Raw genomic sequence first — 8,492 nt, forward strand, 5'->3', positions numbered from 1 at the left:
GGAAGAGATTTCTTATGTACAGAAGGAGGAACATCAGAATAACATCGGACCTATCCACAGAGACCTGGCAAGCCAGAAAGGGCTGGCAAGACACATTCAGGGTACTAAATGAGAAGAACATGCAGCCAAGGATATTTTATCCAGCAAGGCTTTCATCTAGAATGGATGGAGAGACAAGGAGCTTCCAAGACTGGCAGAAACTGAAAGAATAGGTGACCACCAAGCCGGCCCTGGAAGAAATATTAAGAGGGGTTCTATAAAAGGAGAAAGACCCCAAGAGTGATATAAAACAGAAATTTACAGAGACAATCTATAGGAACAAGGACTTCACAGGCAACATGATGGCAATAAAAATCATATCTTTCAATAATCACTGTCAACGTGAATGGCCTAAATGCTCCCATGAAACAGCACAGGGTTGCAGATTGGATAAAAAAAACATGACCTATCCATATGCTGTCTACAAGAGACTAATTTTGAACCTAAAGATACATCCAGACTGAAAGTGAGGGGATGGAGAACAATTTTTCATGCCAAAGGACCTCAAAAGAAAGCCGGGGTAGCAATTCTCATATCAAACAAATTAGATTTTAAGCTAAAAATTGTAATAAGAGATACAGAAGGACACTGTATCATTCTTAAAGGGTCTATCCAACAAGAAGATCTAACAATTGTAAATATCTATGCCCCCAACTTGGGAGCAGCCAACTACATAAGCCAACTGTTAACCAAAATAAAGAAACATATTGATAATAATATTTGAATAGTCTGGAGACCTCAACAGTCCACTCTCAGCAATAGACAGATCATCTAAGCAGAAAATCAACAAAGAAACAAGAGCTTTGAATGACACACTGGACCAGATGGACTTCATACACATATACAGAACATTCCACCCTAAAACAACAGAATACTCATTCTTCTCGAGCACACATGGAACTTTCTCCAGAATAGACCACATACTGGGTCACAAATCAAGTCTCAATCGATACCAAAAGACTGAAATTATTCCCTGCATATTCTCAGACCACAATGCTTACACTGTTGGTAGAAATGCAAGTAGGTACAGCCACTTTGGAAGAGTATGGAGGTTCCTCAAGAAGTTAAAAATAGAGCTATCCTATGACCCAGCAATTGCACTACTGTATATTTACACCAAATATACAGAGGTAGTGAAAAGAAGGGTCACATTCACCCCATTGTTCATAGCAGCAGTATCCACAATAGCCAAACTGTGGAAAGAGCCGAGATGTCCTTCAACAGATAAATGGATAAAGAATATGTGGTCCATATATACAATGGAATATTACTCAGCCATCAGAAAGGATGAATACCCACCATTTGCATCGACATGGATGGAACTGGAGGGGATTATGCTAAGTGAAATAAGTCAAGCAGAGAAAGACAATTATCATAAGGTTTCGCTTATATGTGGAACATAAGAAATAGCATGGAGGACATTAGGAGAAGGAAGGGAAAAATGAAGAGGGGGAAATCAGAGTGGGAGATGAACTGTGAGAGACTATGGACTCTGGGAAACAATCTGAGGGTTTCAGAAGGGAGAGGGTGGGGGATGGGTTAGCCCAGTGATGGGTATTAAGGAGGGCACATATTGCAAGGAGCACTGGGTGTTATACACAAACAATGAATCATAGAACACTACAGTAAAAATTAATTAAGTACTGTATGGTGACATAATAAAAAATAATAAAAATTTTTTAAATTTTAAAAATTAAAAAAAAAGAAAATCCTGATCTTCAGACAAGCATTCAGCCTTTACATCTTTTGGTCTTCATGGCTACCATGGCAGAACATACATCCAATTGTTGTATTGATGATGTCATTCATGACAAAATAAGGACATTGGAAGAGTCATACCTGTAGGTTCAGTTCTGTACAACACAGTGTGGAGGAAAGATGTTTTTTAGTAAACTGTGCTTATTTTCTTTCCTCCCACCATTGGAAGTTAAAACTAAGTTTTATAATTCAGAGATGAGTGAATTATTTCTTGAAGTCCAAATTCAGAATGTTTCATCTTCAACTGTCTTTATACAAAAGGTTTCTTTAAAACCACCTGAAATATACACTGGGGCAGAATTAAATACAGTCAGTTGGGCTGGTGAAGATGAGTGTACCTTTGGAACAAGAACATTTTTGCAGTCAATGGAAGGACGCCAGTATTTATACTACCTTAAGCTTAAACCGGAATTTTCAGAGAAAGCTGGTATCATTAGGAGCCTAACAGAAATGGGAACATTGGATATAGTGTGGAAGAGAAATCTAGGTGAAATGGCAATGCTACAGACAATCCAGCTTGAAAGAAAGGCTCCACGTTATGGAAACATGAGGCTGTCTTTGGAAACAATCCCAGATACTGTAATTCTAGAAGAGCCTTTTCATATTATCTGTAAGATAACAAACTGCAGTAATAGGAAAATGAAATTGGTTTTGAGGATGTGTGATACAGATTCTATTCGTTGGTGTGGAAGTTCAGGAAAGTATCTTGGAAAGCTGCCCCCAAGTTCATCTCTCTGCTTCACCCTGACACTACTGTCCTTAAAACTGGGCCTGCAAGTTGTCTCTGGCCTACAGATAATAGACAAAGTATTAAAAAAAACATATGTCTGTGATGACCTTGCAAAGGTCTATGTAATACCTTCCATAGTTAAAATGAAAAACTGAAGAAAATTTCTAGTGTTATGCTTTCCCTAAAGAAGTTTTACATACATTTGTTGGCATCAGAATGATCAACTACTAGCAAACTTACAGATGATTTTCATTTAATTCCTTTGAGACTGTGAATGCCTGTGATAACCATTTGTTGATTTCAAAAAAAATGTATTGATTTTCATCTTATATTAAATACTCTCTAACACTTCTTGTTTTAGTAAATCTGGTATTGAGAATATAAAATCTTAGTGGTATATTGATAATTTAAATAATTATTATGGCTTACTTGTCAAGATTTCAACTTACCCTATTTTATTTTTTTCCTCTCTCCTTTTCAGTCAAGAGAAGTAACTATCAATGACAGTGCTTAATATAATTCAGGATGACTCTCATTATTTAAACATGTTGACATCTGCTACTTTTAAAAGACAATCTTTTTAAATAGTATCCCAAATTTATCAGAGCCTACATTTATGTGACACACTGAACTGGCTCTTTTTCATTTACTTGTCTTGGTAAAATTTTATGAACTGTTATCATCAGTTCTTATCCCTGCAGGGGCCCTTGTGAGTACTACTTGGATTAGACAGTTGGTTCTTAACAATTAGTGTAATGGTTTTTCCTTTTTATTCCAAGCCAAAAATCAGCCTTCTTTATACACACACACTTAAAATGTGCCACTTCCTTTCTTAAGTAGATTTAATAGGTTTGCAAATTTAAGGATGATGCCTGGAACTCTGAACCAAAATGGTCACTTTAGTAAGTGCAAGACAGGGATTTGTTCCCACCTCTGTCTACCACAAAACACAAAACACAGATCTCTTAATTATGGTCAAGGCTGTTATGATAAAGAGATGTGTAATAAAAAATTTTATTGGTATCTTAAAAAAATTAACCTATCTTTTACTCACATATCAGTTTTTTCTTTAGAAAAATAAAATAATCTCAGACATTAGCTAATCATTAACTTTTGAAAATAAAAGATCCATACTGCAATGATGATATTTTCCTTGAGTCACTACCTACCACATTCTTTTCTTTTAATGCTTAAACACTAATTTCTTAGTGTGGAAGCAATTCATGAATGTATTATGCATAGAAGTGACAGAAATTATAAGCTCCCCCCATTTGCTCCTTTAGGCTCAAGAGTAGCAATGGACTTTCTGGTATTATTAGCTTTTGGTTACTGTTTTATCTATCTCCAGTTTTTTTTGACTCTCTGGCCACACCTGTGTAAATAATACGTTTACTAATTTTGACCCCATTCTCTTTTCTGTTGAATATCTGGCTGATCAACATAAGCAGAAATACATAAACTTATGTATGCACACTACATACCTACCACACACAAATACATACCCCATGAGCTCCTTGGACACACTTTTACATTAAAATTAGTAGCACAAAGTCATAAAAAACTTGTTTTACCCATGGGGTGGGTACAAACATTTCTGGAATACTTGAGTGAAAAGTGTTAAGAAATCAAAAGCAAGTGATGAATTAAAAGGCAAGATAAAAAACAGGGTCTAAGTGGAAAGGTTGAACGATGGTGGCAGAGTAGGAGGACCCTAGGCTCACCTCACCCCATGAACACAACTAGATAACTATCAAATCATCCTAAATACCCCAGAAATTGACCTGAAAACTAACACAAGAAACTACACAAATAAAGGTAGAGAAAAGGCCACATTGAAGAAGGTAAGAAGTGTGGACACTCGGTTTGGGAAAGGAACAGATCATGCCACTGTGGTGGGGAGGGAGCCATGTTTGTGGAGAGGAGTGAGGGACAGATGAGCATACAGAGGAGCACATGGGGAAAACAAATCCCCATAGCAATTAGTTTGGAAAGTGAGAGGCTGAATTTCATGAGTTCTTGTAAACCAGAGGGGCTTAAAGCCTGGGGTTTTAAAGGTCAGTGGGCTTGGCTGTGATAGAGCCCAGAGAAAATTGTGTTGCTCTTGGAGAGAAAGCAGGCAACCTGTAGACACACAGCATCAGAACAGTGATCTGAATAGCAGCTGGGACACACAGTGGTGAGGTTATTCACTCTTCTGGGAACACATCTCAGAGAGGTAGTATTCATAGAACAAAGGAACTGGCAGGTGCAATTTCCCTCCCCCACCCCTCAGCATCAGCACAAGGCCACCTACAGGAACAGCACAGCACAAACACTTGCTACCTGACTTGCTTACACCAAGTCCTGCCCCCCATGCTCTGGTGGAACTGCCCCTCTTATTAATGCTTGCCTCAGTCCCAGTGCAACAGGCCTCCTGTCCCAGAATACCACCTGCTAACACCACATCTCCCAACACAGGAGTAATGCAGAGCCTCAGTTCCCACAGCAGTGTTGATAGGTCTCATTTCACAAGCAGACCAGAGCACACCTAGTTAAAACATGCCACATTCTTGGGGCGCCTGGGTGGCTCAGTTGGTTAAGCGACTGCCTTCGGCTCAGGTCATGATCCCGGAGTCCCGGGATCGAGTCCCGCATCGGGCTCCCTGCTGAGCAGGGAGTCTGCTTCTCCCTCTGACCCTCCTCCCTCTCATGCTCTCTGTCTCTCATTCTCTCTCTCACAAATAAATAAAATCTTAAAAAAAAAAAATTTAAAAAAAGAACATGCCACATTCAGGCCAGGGACCAAACACTGCCCACAGCAGGCAAGGAGAACCTGTTGCAGACAACTGGCCTGAAGGATGAAGAAGCCAGAACAAAAGAGCAGAGCACATGCAGCACACATTGGTAACACTCCCAGAAGTGCCAGGCCCTGGGGAATGGGACATTATACAACAGGACACTACAGAACATCTCCTTCATAAGGCCATTACCATCAAGAACCAGAGATATAACTGACTTTGCTAATAAACAGAAACATGCACAGAGGCTTAGAAAAATGAGAACACAGAAATTTACCCCAAATGAAAGAATAGGACAAGGCCACAGAGAGAGATCTATGTAGAAAAGATATAGGTAATGTGCCTGATAGAGAATTTAAAGTAATGATCATAAGAATATTCACTGGACCTGAGAAAAGAGTGGAAGACCTGAGGGAGAACCTTAACACAGAAATAAGGAATAACATAGCAGAAATGAAGGGCTCAATAAATGAAATGAGAAACACACTTGATGAAATGAACATCAGGCTAGAAGAAGCAGAGAACTGAATTAATGACCGGAAGACAAGAGTAAAGGAAAGTAATCAAGCTGAACAAAAGAGAGAAAAAATAATTATGCAAAACAAGAATAGACAGGGAACTCAGTGACTCTATTAAATGTAATAGCATTTGTATTACAGAAGTCCTAGGAAAAGAAGAAGAAGAAGAGAGAAGAGGGGCAGAAAATTAATTTGAACAAATAGTAGCTGAGAACTTCCCTAATCTGGAGAAGGAAACCAACATCCAAATCCAGGAGGTAGAGAGAACTCTCATCAAAATATATAAAAGTAGACCAACACCAAGACATATTGTAAATAAATTTGCAAAATATAGTGATAAAGAAAAAGTCTTAAAGGCAGCAACACAAAAGAATCCTTAACTTACAAAGGAAAATCCATAAGGCTAGCTGGAGACTTTTTGACAGAAACTTTCCAAGCCAGAAGGCAGTGGCATGATATATTCAAAGTGTTGAATGGGAAAAATCTGCAGCCAAGAGTATTCTATCCAACAAGGCACTCATTCAGAATAGAAGTAGAGATAAAGAGGTTCCCAAACAAAACTAAAGGAGATCATGACCACTAAACCAGTCCCACAAGAAATATTAGAGGGGACACTTTGAGTTGCAAGGAGAGACCAAAGGAGACAAAGACAAGAAATGATCAGAGAAAATCTCCAGAAATGACAAAACAATTAATAAAATGACAATATCTATGAATAATTATATTGAATATAAATGGACTAAATGCTTCAAATACAAGACATAGGGTACGAGAATGGATTAAAAAAACAAGACCCATCTATATGCAGCTTACGACAGTCTCATTTTAGACCTAAAGACAACTGCAGAATAAAAGTGAGGGGATGGAGAAACATTTATCACGCAAATGGCTGTCAAAAGAAAGCTTGAGTACCAATACTTATATCAGACAAACTAGAATTTAAAACAAAAACTGTAAAAAGAGACAAAGAAGGGTGCTTATAATCATAAAGGGGACAATCCAACAAGAAGCGTAACAATTACAAATATTTATGCATCCAACACGGGATCAGCTCAATAGATGCAAAAAAATGACATACAATGTCCTTTGTGATAATAACCCTAAACAAATTGAGAGGCACAAATAAATGGAAAGATATCCCATGTTTATGGATCAGAAGATTTATATCGCTAAAATGTCTATAAGGCCCAAAGCCAGCTACAGATTTAGTGCAATCAAATCCTATGGCATTTTTCATGGAAATAGAAAAAATAAGAATCTTAAAATTTGTATGGAATCACAAAAGACCCCATATAGCTAAAATAATCTTTTTTTTAAAGATTTTATTTATTTGAGAGAGAGAGAATGAGAGAAAGAACACGGGAGGGGGAGGGTCAGAGGGAGAAGCAGACTCCCTGCTGAGCAGGGACCCCGATGTGGGACTCAATCCTGGGGCTCCAGGATCATGACTTGAGCTGAAGGCAGTCACTTAACCAACTGAGCCACCCAGACGCCCCTAGCTAAAATAATCTTGAGAAAAAAAAAAAATCTTGATTGTGACATAAAAATAGACACATAATACAATAAATAAATTGAGAAACCAAAACTAAACTCACACAGATACATACAGTAAACTAACATTTGACAAGTGTTCCAAGAATACTTAATGAGGAAAGATATTCTCTTTCAAAACTGTTGCTCCCACGCCTCCCACTCTTATCTTACCAATTCCTTTTTTAAAATCTTTTTTTAGACATGGGAGAAAAGATGACAGAGGAGTAGGGGACCCTATTCCAACTGGTCACCAGAATTGAGCAGGATATCTACCAGACCACTCTGAGCACCCACAAAATCAGCCTGAGGTATAAGAAGATAGATCTGGATCTCTACAAACACAATAACACAGGCAGTTGGTTACAAGGTAGAAGCGGGGAGCCGTGATTCCGCAGGCAGATCCTGGAGGATAAACGGCAGCGGGAGGGAGCCTGGCCATGGGGATCATACACTGCCGGTGAGCCACAGCCTCACGTGCTGGGGATGGGGTACAGACTTGCAGACCGGTTGCTGCAGGGAAAGGACTTTAGGGCAACCCGGGATGGAAACCTGGAATGGTGGGGTCGCCCGTGCAAACTGGGGGCGACTGGAGGTTTTAGAAGCACAAGGGGCAGAGACGTGCCCTGACCTGGAGGCAGGACTGGGAGCCCTGCGGAGGGGTGCAAAACCCAGGGCCCTGCAGTTTATAGCAGCACAGAAAGAAATGGAGAGACTGTGGCTGGAGAGCTCACTGAAGAACAGAATGCAATCTCTCTGCTCTGAGGCAGAGGGTTAGAAACGGTCTCTTCTGCTCTGAGTCTTGGAAGAGATGTGGAAAGCCACCAGGGAAAGCCTCCAGAGAACAAAAACCCAAAAAAACTGGTTCCCACTGAGTCCATCCCCCACCACAGGGGGCAGGGCAACTCTGCCCAAAGAGGGCTGCCTGAGTAACAGTGCAGCAGGCCCCTCCCAAGAAGACAGGCTGGGAACACAAGAGGCCAGCAACCCTAAGGTCCCTAGAAAACAGGTGCATCTTGCTTGGGTTCTGGTCAATAATTTGGATTCTATACATTCCCTCAACCACCCATCAACAGAATGACTAAGAGGAGGAGCCCCCAAAATAGGAAAGACTCAGAGATTATGACTTATGCTGCAGAA

General features: G+C 39.8%; 1 pseudogene; it reads left to right on the plus strand.

Moving 5' to 3' along the window:
• Positions 1-1,838: 1,838 nt before the first annotated feature.
• LOC102737927 (trafficking protein particle complex subunit 13 pseudogene) lies at positions 1,839-2,682 on the plus strand (annotated as a pseudogene).
• The last annotated feature ends 5,810 nt before the right edge of the window (positions 2,683-8,492 follow it).

Source organism: Leptonychotes weddellii, chromosome X (assembly GCF_054177405.1).
Source record: "Leptonychotes weddellii isolate Sample4059 chromosome X, ASM5417740v2, whole genome shotgun sequence".
Classification (NCBI taxonomy): domain Eukaryota; kingdom Metazoa; phylum Chordata; class Mammalia; order Carnivora; family Phocidae; genus Leptonychotes; species Leptonychotes weddellii.